Raw genomic sequence first — 13,390 nt, 5'->3', positions numbered from 1 at the left:
CTAGAGTAGCATTGATGATTCAACTAAGGAAATGATTGCAGTTTCCTACAGCCCAGCACCACCTATAAAGTGTTGTGCATGACTCCGTAAACTATTTCAACTAAGGAATCTTTAATTGAAGACTATCTTACCCAGCTTTGCTTTGAGTTTATCAGCTTGTCATCAATCAGAAGTTTATGAGTGTGTTGCAACTGTAGTTGTGTTCAGTGAAGACGATTAATCAATACAGTGGTGCTAGATCCTATTGTGATGATAAAAAAACAAATGGACGAGGCGGTATTATGGACCATTTCTGCATGATTCATTCATGAGCAGAGGGGGATAAACTGCATCACAAATGGCACCCTATTCCCTATATACAACCCTGGTCAAATGAGCTCTGGTCAAATGCAGTGCACTATTAAAGGAATAGGGTGCTACTTCAGACGCAGGCCTAGTCAAATTGAACTGGAGTGAACGCCACAGATCGGCACAATGGGGGTAATATATGTAGAGTACACACAGTCATCATAATCATTATCGTCAGCACAGCAACACTGCCCAGGCAGTTAGTAAGGCATGTCATTTGATGCCCGCCAATATACTTCATTAATTTATTCAATGACAGTCAGTAGGGCTGGCTAAGTGAATTTGAGTCGCCCATCAATGGTGTCCACTTCCACCAGACAGACAGTGAGTGAAACTGATCAGACGGAATCTCCACTACTAACACACAACCTTCTATAGAGGGGTAATAGATTAACACACACACACAGATGGAGGATCATAATTTGATCTCGTTTATTGCTGAGAATTTTCCTGCAAAGCAAGAAATACAGATTAACTTTGTGATTTACATAAATTCACTTAAAACCCACCCTAACACAAATTATATTAACAGGAATTCACTTTTCATGTAGCCTACTTTTGGCCAGCTAATAGCCTAACCACCAATCAAGCAACATTATGTACTAAATGTTCAAATGCTGTTGCTGCAGGATTTTATTTTGCTGTGACAATATAGGTCGAATTAAGATCAGGGTTGCACATTTTGGGGAATATTCAGAGGTGGAAACTTTCCGCGGGAATATATGGGAATTAACAGGAATATATGGGAATGAATGGAAATACATGCAAATTAATATTAATACCATTTAAATGTAGATGTTTTTGGCATTGGATATATTTACCATATCATATGGAGAAGGAAACATAAACCTTTTACCTTATCATAAGTAGACATAATTGCAAATGATTAAATCCTTCCAATAGAAATGTAAAAAAATTGTTACGAATTGAACTTTAATTAAATGAGTTCTCTTCACATGGGATGATTTCACTGAACAACAAAATAAAGGGAATATTGAATGATGCATCGCATCTCCCAAAAATGTTTTCAACATACATCTGTAAAATGATAGTCTAGAAACTAAAGCTTTGGTTGTGTTCCACTCAGGCTTCCATGTCTTCTCCCTGGACCTCCTCAATGTCCACCTCTTGAACATGAGACTCTGAGGCCTCATCTTCACTGTCACTTTCCAACCTTGTTGAGGATGGCTCGTTGTCAGGCTCAAAAAGCCTCAAATTTGCCCAGATGGCCACCAATTTTTAAACCCTTGTATTGGTCAGCCTGTTGCGTGCTTTGATGTATGTGTTCCCAAACAAGGACCAGTTGCTCTGAGGCGGCGGCTGTTGGTGGGATTTGGAGGATGATGGAGGCAACAGGGGAAAGAGCCTCAGATCCACAAAGTCCCTTCCACCAGGTGGCTGATGAGATATGTTTGCACGACTGCCATATTGCATCTCCATCCCAAAGCGCTTGCTTGGAAGAGTACTTTGCCAGACTGCCAAGAACCTTGCCCTCATCCAGGCCAACGTGGCGAGACACTGTAGTGATGAGACTATAGGCCTTGTTGATCTCTGCACCAGACAGGATGCTCGTGCCAGCATACTTGGGGTCCAACATGTATGCCGCGGCGTGTATGGGCTTCAGGCAGACGTCTTCCCGCTTTTTGATGTATTTCAGAACTGCTTTTTCCTCTGCTTGGAGCAACAGTGAAGTGGGCAGGGCAGTACGGATTTCTTCTCTTACATCTGCAAGCAGAGTCTGAACATCAGACAGGATAGCATTCTCTCCCTCAATCTGTGCAATGGCTACCGCTATAGGTTTCAGGAGTTTCAGGCTCCTGACGGGTGTTGCTGGGCAGCTTCAATGTGGTGCTCTTATTCTTCTCACTTTGCTTGGTGAGGTAGATTGCTGCTATAACTTTATGACCCTTCACATACCTAACCATTTCCTTGGCTCTCTTGTAGAGTGTATCCATTGTTTTCAGTGCCATGATGTCCTTGGGGAACAGAATCAATGCATGAGCAGCACAGCCAATGGGTGTGATGTGAGGGTTGGAATCCTCCACTTTAGACCAAGCAGCCTTCATGTTCACAGCATTGTCTGCCACCAGTGCAAATACCTTCTGTGGTCAAAGGTCATTGATGACTGCCTTCAGCTCATCTGCAATGTAGAGACCGGTGTGTCTGTTGTCCCTTGTGTCTGTGCTCTTGTAGAATACTGGTTGAGATGATGTAGTTAATTATTCCTTGCCCACGAACATTCGACCACCCATCAGAGATGATTGCAATATATTCTGCTTTCTCTATGATTTGCTTGACCTTCACTTGAACTCTGTTGAACTCTGCATCCCGCAAATGAGTAGATAAAGCATGTCTGGTTGGAGGGGTGTATGCTGGGTGAAGAACATTCAGAAATCACTTCCAATACACATTGCCTGTGAGCATCAGAGGTGAACCAGTTGCATACACAGCTCGAGCAAGACATTCATCAGCATTTCTCTGACTACGTTGCTCCATTGATTCAAAACACTTGACCATGAGCTGTTTCTATCGATAAGGTGTCTGATTCATCATTTGCACCTTGAATAGAAGTAGAGGGACTTTTGTCAGAGGTTGCTTGTTGTGAGCGCTGAGGGAACTTTATGCACTTGGCCAGATGACTCTGCATCTTTGTTGCATTCTTCACATATGATTTGGCACAGTATTTACACAGCTTTTCCTTCTACATTAGTTGCAGTGAAATGTCTCCACACATCAGATAGTGCCCGTGTCATCTTCCTATAAAGATTAGGAAAACATTTGTAAAAAAAAACAAATACAATTCCATGTACAGATAAATAGTTAAGCAGTTATCTCATTGGTGTGCAAGATCTTGAGAATCAGCTGTACATGTGATGGAAGAATGCACTGTGCATGCAGAGGGTTGCAATTCCATTGAATTGGGGCTAGTTTAACCAAAATATGCCACAAGACCTAGAATTGCCTTGTGTATCCCACAAAAAAAGGTTCACTGTTATGAGCTAACTTTTTTGATTAAATTAAGAAAAATTCCCCAAATTCCGGAAATGTAAAGGTAAGTTTCCGACCCTTTGTAACCCTAATTTAAGATCCTACATCTGTACGCACACACACATACAGTACACACCCACAACCATTTGAACGCTGTAATAATTCCCTCTGTGTGTGTGGGTGTGTGGTTTCCCCTGCAGTAAAATCTCTGTCACTCTCCGCCTGTCTCTAGGTGTCAGGTATTTTCCGACCCTGTCACAGCAGCCAATAATCTGTAAACTCTTAACGGTGTCTGTCAACTTGTTTTTGTAGCTCCTCTATTACACAGTAATAGCCTAATACATTTCACAAATATACAGTACTGTTCATAAAGAAAATTGTCAGGGCAAAATCTCAACTTTTTACATGATAAAAGGGCAATGTGCTAAGTAAGCCTAGTTATTGATCACTCGAGCTCTAAAATGTAGCTGAAATATCCTCAAAGAAAACAATAGACTTCCAGAATTTACACAGTTTGAAACTGAATTGAGCCCAACCCTGACACTAAAGAAGCGATCCACTGTTAAATGAAGTTATCAATAACTAAAGAAATGTTCAGAGAAGTGAGGAAGTGAAGAGGTTAAGACCTGTAGTAAATGAATGAGTCTGTCCAGGAGAGTGTGCAGGTGTCGGTACATGTAGGGAGGTAAGCGCTTCAGGACTCCAGTTAGCCTACAATGATATTCATGCGCAACGGGACACACAGTTACAGTATGGTGCTAAAGACTCTTGTCAACCACCATCCTTGTATAGTGTTACGTAACAGCTAGTTCAGAACAGTCAGTTGTGATGACTTGTTCATTTGAATAGCCTACATATGGCATTGGAAGGCTATCTATCTTGTTCAGAAAGAAAAGTATTTTAACAAGGTATCTAAGTAGTCACATCCACCAGTCAGCTCTCTCTGTAGTTGCAATTTGCCAGGGGACGAGGTTACAAAGTAAGTAAATAAAAACGTAATTGTAACGTTGTTATACCCCAACATTTAAAATGTCAACGTTTACTCTCCACAGGGGGACTAACAGAAGCTCATTACAACCATATGTCTCCTTCATATCCTATCACAATTACTCAACATCCAGTCAAGCATGTCCTCTTTGAGAATCAGAATCTCAGACCCACAATATCAATACCTGTCACTCAAATGAGTGATACAATAGTAAAGGTGGGAGGAGATACTAGACTAACTGCTCGGGACACCATGAAGGGAGGAGACCCTAGACTAACTGCTAGGGACACCATGAAGGGAGGGGAGACCCTAGACTAACTGCTAGGGACACCATGAAGGGAGGGGAGACCCTAGACTAACTGCTAGGGACACCATGAAGGGAGGAGACCCTAGACTAACTGCTAGGGACACCATGAAGGGAGGAGACCCTAGACTAACTGCTAGGGACACCATGAAGGGAGGGGAGACCCTAGACTAACTGCTAGGGACACCATGAAGGGAGAAGATACTAGACTAACTGCTAGGGACACAATGAAGGGTGGAAATCCTAGACTAACTGCTAGGGACACAATGAAGGGAGGAGATACTAGACTAACTGCTAGGGACACCATGAAGGGAGGGGATCGAGAAAGAATTCCAGTTCAGTTACATTCCAGAAGCAGACATAAAGACATGTACTAAGACCTATACGGTACAGTAATAAACACTACTGCAAGGCAAGAACCTCCATCTGACTAAAGAATATAACTCCAGTGTGCAGCATGAGGATTGAGACAAAGATGAAAGGTATATGCCCTTTTTCTATATACGGCACAAAAGCTATTATGGTTGTGGAAACATGCCATAGGACTACTCTGGGTCTAGTGGCTGTCTAGTCGAGTAAGCATCTACTAGCCTAATGGGAGCGAGACAGTAATATTCTTCCAAACCTCTCAGCTGACGTATTCCCCTCACATTACCGTTCTTACCCGAGCCGTATCGTCCTGGCTCTCATATGTCCTTTTCACATTGTCCTTATCAATTGACGTGACCACAAACTAGGGAAATGAACCACTGTGGTGAACACCAATGGGGATTCGGGGAAAGACATTTCTATAAGTCTGTGGGATAGACATACCAAGAGTCTTGCTGGCTGGAAAGGTAAGTCCAACATCTGATTGTGGTCTTCGTCTTTATCAATAGATATAAATATGACCATAAACTAGGAAACGGAACCAATGTGGTTGTGGTGAACCCCAGACATTATGTAAGTCTACGGGACATACATTAGCCTGGTCCTAGTTCTGTTTGTGCTCTCCTGCCAACTTCTATGGTAATTTGCAAGACAGCACAAACAGAACTAGGACCAGGTTAGACAGACATACCAAGAGACCACAGACAGTGGGGACAAACATACTATATAAAGTGAGTCTATGAATCAGACAGACATGGATAAATAGGTAAGGCCTCAGCATGAAATGGGCGGCGCAGGAGACAAAACAACAGAAAGGGAAGTTCTCCTTTAAACAGCTTCTTTCCCAGTGTCCCGTAAGGCAAGGAGTTCCTATGTAATGACCGCCACATCCACATACCAGACAGTTATCACAGTGCATCAAACACATTCACACAGCCCATCCCTCTTTCTCTCACACACACACGCAAACACACACACACCCACAAATATGCACGTACACATACAGATGTGTGTAACGTACACTCACGCACACACAAACATGTCCCCTTAAAAAAATGATTTTTTAAAAATAATGTCAAAAGGAATTTCCCGTCACCAGGCAAATGACCGCCCATGTAGGCAGAAAATATGTTAAACCACCACGGTACTGTCCCAAAAATCCCCCTATTCCCTATATAGTGTACTACTTTTGACCAGAGCCCTGACAAAAACTAGTGTTTGGCACCCTATTCCCTATAAAGTGCAAAAGTTTTGACCAGATCCCTGGTCAAAATTATTGAACTATATAGGGAATAGTGTGCCTAGGCATCTGGTCAAAAGTAGTGCACTATATAGGGAATAGGTGCCATTTGAGACGCAACTCCTGTGCTTTTGTGTGAAGGCACATGTTCACAATCACATGTCAATACTGGTCTGAATCCCATCCATTCAGCCTTGCAGTAATGCAGTTACATCAAGTAGGCTTACGTGTAATGAGATGTGAACATTCAATACATGCTGTATTCTGCCTCCCTGTCCCTCCAGGCCCTTTACGGAGCATATCGGTATGTACACCTGCAGTCGGGCTAATAACAAGGCCTAATAGTTTTTTGAAATGCACAGCAAATATCACCATGGCACATTCAGTTGGTTATTGCTTCCTTTCATTTAACCCGCAACTCCTCTAAAGAAACTGGAACTCAAAGTTTGAACATTTTACAGGCCAATTCAAACATGGGAAACTAAATCACACAATTTAGGCTACCACACTCTCAATCACATAGTTAGATATGGAGAATAGACTGAGGGTCTCTCTCTCACTCTCTCCCGTCACACTAAACTGCAAACAAACACTGTGGTACATCGCTCCCTCCCTCTCTCCCTCTTTTCATCCCTCCCTCCCTGCCTCTTTTCATCCCTCCCTTCGTGGGCATACACACATTAATCCCCTAGGACTGAACGGCCTCTGTAGATGTAGTCAGGCAGACAAAGGAGGAGCCAGGGGAATGGGGGTGCATGCCAGTGTGTGTGTGTGTGTGTGTGTGTGTGTTAGTGATGCGCAGTTCACAAACGAGTCGTTCTTTTTGAACGACTCTTTTTACTGACTCGAGAGTCATGATTTGTTTTCTGAGTGACTCGTTAATTTTAGTCGTTTATTTTACCTGCTAGTCCTACAGCAGGATTAATACACGCACCGCCGACTCAGTGGCTTCAGAGACGTGCTACGACCAACAACCGTCTATCATATGTTCACAGGAAAATAGATCACACTGCAGGCAGCACAGAGAAGAAAAATGTTAAGAACTGATAATTGATCGCATGGTGCAATATGTCAATTAATTGATTATTGAATGCTATGATGGACACAGCTTTATAGAACCAAAGCATACAGACTCCACTTAAACTCGAACTCGAGAACAGATTGTTTGGCAGGGCTGCAGTTCGCAAACAATATTGTGCTTATCACCCCCACAGCAGTCAAGCAATACATTCCGCCAAAAGTCGTTCACAATCTAGTCCGGTCCAATAAGTCCCCTATGTTGAATGACATATGATCGAGAGGCTTGTAGAATCATGACTCATGAGTTTTAGTTAATCGTTCGCTGGTACGGGGCCCTGCGAGCCCCCTATGGTAAACGAGAGGCTTATAGAATCATGACTCATGAGTTTTCAGTTCAGCGTGCTCTGGGCATTACTGATTAAAATGAATGAAATGAGTCGAAAGAGTTGTTTTTTTCACTGAACGAGTCAAAAAGATCTGAGTCAGCAAAAAGAGCCGAACTTCCTATCACTAGTGCGTGTTCCTGCATGTAATTGGGGGGGGGGGGGGGGGGGGGGGGGCTGTGTGTGTGTGAGTGGGAGGCAGACAGATGTTTGGGGGGGGTAGTTGGGACATGAGTTTGATGAAAAGTGTGAATCAAGGGGGGACAGAGAGAGAGAGGAGGAGAGAGAGAGAGAGAAACCGCAGGCAGGAGGGGGGCTGGATGGTTTGAAGGGGTGGGAAAAATGTGTGTGTGTGAAAGAGAACAAGAGCAAGAGAAAGAGAGGGGGGTGACACAGACAAAAAGGGGGTTGGAGGGGATTTTCGCTGATAAAATATGTACCAGTGTGTGTGAATGAAAGCAGTGACTATAGCTACATTTCTGCTTGAACAAAAACAACCACAGTTTGCGCAGGGAGGAGTGGGACAGAGAAAAATACAATTACAAAGACAAATGAGAGTCAGATAGGAATGAGAGAGGTTGGAATGGGCGTAGAGAAAAATGAGTGGAGAGATTGGAATCCATTAACATAGAAATATTACTACAGGCTGAGTGACTTGACTGTGTGACTGGGAGCATAAGGAGTAGAAGCTCTGCAAGTTTTGCCCTGAGATGATTTGCTCTGTCCAGGGCACAGCAGTCATAGAAATAGAATCACTGCACAAAATCAATGCCGGTCCACCCATTATGGCATCATTGACTTGAATGGAGATGCCGTTCTAGTGGTTGTATTTCTTTGCGTTTGGTGCCCAGATGCCACCGCCACACTGCCCTATCACTCCTTGCTATTGGTGGGTTCAAACCCTTCTGGGGGGCACGGCAGACAGACAGGGATGGATGGGGACATGGGGAGTGAGGAGTGGGGGACACGGATGGAGGAACCCTCATAAGTTTGCTATTGGTTCAAACCCTTCTGGGTTGGAGGGGAGACATGCATATGAATGGAGGGGGAAGACAGGGGACAAGGCACGGGTGAGGGCGGGGGGGACACGGGTGATTATGGGGACAGGGGGGAGACACGGACAGAGGAATTCTCATAAGCTCGTTTAGGGCTCATGACATTTTGTCAGCCGGTGATTGTCAAGCAAATAACTGCCGGTCTCACTGTAATTGACCGTTAATTAGCATAAACACGTTTAGCATAGCCTACAAGCCACTGATGCAGACCTTTGGAACATCTACATTTTTAAAAGTCTAATAAATCCATGTAATATAGCCTACACCATCACAATAAATCCATTATTTATTCTAAAGTAACATGATAAAGAAAATGTAGTCCATTTCAGAAGAACAGAATAGCACACTCTTAACTTGTCCTTATGTTAGGCCCTGATCTGGCTATGCCATATGGCTGTGGGCTACACTAGTTCATTTAGCAGACAATATTTGCTTTGAATTCCATGCCATTGTTTTATAGTATGAAGAATAAAATTGAGCACAGCTGAATAAAATGGCAAGGATATTTTCTCCAAACTATTTCAAAGGAAGTGTGCACATGCAGCTATTCTGTGTTGAGCGGTTAACAAAGAAACAGGTCCTCTTATATGCTTAATTTAGAGTTATTTATGCCACTTTAGTAGTGATACAAATGTTGGGTTATATGTTTTGATGTTTAATACATTCTAAGGCTGCATGAAGGGACTAATGATCTGAAAAAAGTCACAAGCTGCACACACTTCATCAGTCTCTCATTCCCAATTTGACAAACACTTGATAATTTCCCGGCAGCATCCCCCTTGTGTGGCTGTAATGCCCCCTAAAAATCCATGCCTTATGTGGCCGTCGTGCCCTTGGGCTGAATATAATAGGCTAATTATAAATTTCCATCTCCCGGCTGCCGTGTTCCGAAGCACCTCTCACTCACATGGTTCTCTCAGATGTAGCCAATGCCCGTCACATGATCGGGTCCTTCTCACAGGAATTTCAGCTAAGAAATAGGCTACAAGTGAATGAAGACAGACACATCCGGGATGCAACTGCCCGAATCACTCTAAAACGAATTCTGAGGCACATACTTAAGATGTTAGAACTGTGCAAGAAATATATATTCCAAACATACTCTGGGACAGTTGTGGGATGCGATAGATCCCAAATTAATACAAACACTCACATCAAAAAACGTTTTAAAAGCAATGAGGCTGATCGTTTAGTTAAAAAAAATTAAATAAACTATTAGGCTATTTTTTCACATTATAAGCCCAGCAATGTGCACATTGTAGGCTATAAGAGCGAATGTTCCAAAATGCAATGAATTAGCAGGAAAAGTTACGGCAAATGTGATTATGCATGTAATGCTTTATTATAAAGATGCATTTTTTTGGTGGAAAATTAAGCGCTGCTTATGCTTAGTTAGGCTCTACACAAGTTATAAAGCGGATTAATGTGCTTAATTATAAGAAGTTATTTGTCCACTTTAGTTGTGATACAAACCTTATCAAAACATATAGGCCTATGGGCTAGGATACATGAGGTGTGCGACTATGATTTGAAAAAGTATGGGATGTTTCTTGCCTTAATGCACAAGCAGGGCATCATTCACAAGTGATAAGCTAATATTGTCACCCATCAGACTATTCTTAATTTAATGTTTATTAAATTAAATTCTTAATTGAAATTATATATGTGTGTGATATTAGTTTTGATTTAGTCTATAGAAATGTTGCGCAACATGAAGTGTTTGATTAGATTTTTGATTACATTTGCACTGATGTCAGAGTGATTAGAGGGACAATAGAGTGCTGAGTACCAGGAAGTTAGCCAGTTTGGTAGGCTACTAAATGACCGCTACTAAAGTACCAGGAATCTGGTATTCAATCACAGGCTACTGGTCAAATCCTAACTTGAAAGGCATGCACGTAAACTGGAACTGTCCTGATATCAATACATGATTAACGTAACAGCGTCATTAATTTCACTGGTTAGACTTTGGCCCAGAGGTGGGATGGATACTGAGATGAACAGAGACACTGGTAAATAGCCCACCTGAGACAGTTAGGCTAACTTACAGTATATCAAAGCCCAAAACACTGATCTTCAGCTAACAGGTCTACACTAGAGAAACTTACCATGAAGTGAAAAATAACATTTTGTATTTAAATAGAAGCTGAATGAAAATGTGCACTTGTACCCAAAAACAGACTGTCCAACAACCACCACAAAAAATATACAAAAATCATCTTTCTTGAGAAGAGAGGATCAAACGGACATAAAACACCTTATCTGACTTTGAAAATATAAAACCATCAAAGTTAAACTTCCTTCCTCTCATAATAAATCGACATCACAGTATCCGACTCTTTGACATGTTGCGCCTGTCCTGCATCTACAGATAGACTGGGAGTTGGAAATGTGTTGAAAAACTAAAAACTGAACTTTGATTCTTGTATCGAACACAATGATTGTTCTCTACCCATTAGGGAAACCCAGGGCTGAAAAACACAGCAACTACTTTAGTCAAATCCAGGTCAAGCATGTGAGACGGAAAGTAGTGAAGGTATCAAGCACACAGTGGACCGTTCACTACCAGATCCCTCAGAGAGAGAGAGCAGAATAATAGATGGTTCGATAATTCTGACTCTTTCACACCCTCTCCTGTCCTCTCTCCCCTCGTCTCCTTCCCCACTGAACAGTCTAATCCAGGTGAGAGGGCCATAATCAGCAGATGGCTACATGATGAGTCAGGATTACAACATGTTACTAAAGTGGCTTAGGCCGACTACTGGAGTGGAGCTCTCATCACAATGGATGGATCAACCGGTTTTATTGTATTACTACGCATCAAACTCTTATCTACTCAAGCTCCAATCACAATGGATGAATGAGCCCTTTTATTACTATTACTAGGCCCACTACACATGACTAGTGGCTTGCTATTCCTGGAGCTTCTTCCTATCCATGGATGAAATCAGCCCTTTGTCTTATTACACATCATTACAACTGACCGAGGATAAGCTGATCACGTTTGAACTGAATTTTTTCAGACAAACAAAGAGTACTAAAGTGGCTTAAAGGACACAACTATTGGAGCGCTCTCCTATGCGTGGATGGATGAGCCTGATAGCGTACTGCAGATAGAAATAGAATGATTAGAATGGCCAAAGCCTCTCAGATCATAGCAATTTGATAGGGTACTTATTATATTTCTATGCTACAGAGAGCATCACGTCTGAAGCAAACGGTTTCACTGGAGTTCATTTTGGTATTGCGATTTATTAAGAATATGGATGCTGTACTCATTATGGCTTTCAGTGGTTGTGTTCAGGGGTTTAACATGAAGTCGTCAGCATTTCTACTAAGGAGGAATGGTCTGATAATGAATTGAGCACATCACTATTATAGACCATGGCAGCATCCAAAATGGCACCCCATTCCTAGTGGACTACAAATAGGGAATAGGGTACCATTTCAGACACAACCCATGTGCTTTACTCCCTGTGGGCTAATCCAGTTCCAACTCACAACCAGTGCTTTGACTCTACCGTTTTACAAAAAATGAAATATATTTTCATTAAATGCATTATATGAAGGTCCACTATCCCAAGTGATTATTATTCATTTTCATCAAACCTCAAAAAGTTGTTTGCTCATCAAATAGTCTACTTAAAGCGAATAACCAAAAATAGGTGTCAGGAAAGAATATTGCTCTTTGTTTAAAAAGCAAAAAAAGCACAATAATTTTGCATAGCCAATTTTGACTTACAAATGCACAAGTCATTTACAGCCAATAATTTTTATAGACAGTCACTTCTATAGACCGTCTGTGGTATAGGGGCTGGTGTGGCAATCGTCAGACAATAAACACACTGACTGATTATTGTTTGATCATAACCTAGAAAGCAAATGGCAATGTTAGAGCGTTTGCAGCCGATAGCCGGACATTGTTTACAATAAACACAGCAAGGGCAAGTCCATCCTCAAAAGGCTTCTTTCTTGCTTTTCACTGGCTGCTGCAACTGAATGTTTCGAAGCAGTAGCAGGAAAAAGGCTGTAGTCTAAAATAGGCTCCAGCGAGCGAGGGTTTGATATAATTTATAATTATAGCAAAGTTATTTAATCCCCCCCCAAAAAAACATAAATGGATACGTTATAATGACAAAATATATTCGTTGTTTAAGCAGGGGATGCTAAGCTACCGTATAAATCAATTGGCAAATAATACATTTGATGGCATTATACTAGGCTATCCCCGCCCGCGCTACTAAATGTAAGAATGGCAGAATGTAAACAACGTACCGGTAGCCTTGGAAATAATTTATGAACATTGTAGCCTACCATGTGCTGAATGTAAAATATGACAATTTGACCCGATATCACCGGCTGCAAGAATGTTAAACCCCAATCAGATATCACGGTAGTTTGCGTACAAATGACACATTGTAACAGCTAAACTACCCCGGTGAATAGAAATATAGACTATATTCCAAGCGGTCAAGCAGGGTTGGAAATGTGTTACATTGCAATAGAAATGTCGAAAGCAAACTGCACTTACCTAAATGTATCATCTCGTTGACGTCCGTTCGGATTTATTATAGACAAGCTGGTACCAGACAGCTAGCAAGCTAGCTAAAGCCCTATAATGTATATTCCTGTTATGAAGCTCTATAGCTAACCAAAATATTTCAAACGTTGCTCAAGCGACCTTTAAATTGCACT

Source organism: Salvelinus namaycush, chromosome 16 (assembly GCF_016432855.1).
Source record: "Salvelinus namaycush isolate Seneca chromosome 16, SaNama_1.0, whole genome shotgun sequence".
Taxonomy (NCBI): Eukaryota; Metazoa; Chordata; class Actinopteri; order Salmoniformes; family Salmonidae; genus Salvelinus; species Salvelinus namaycush.
This window is presented reverse-complemented; position numbering follows the sequence as displayed.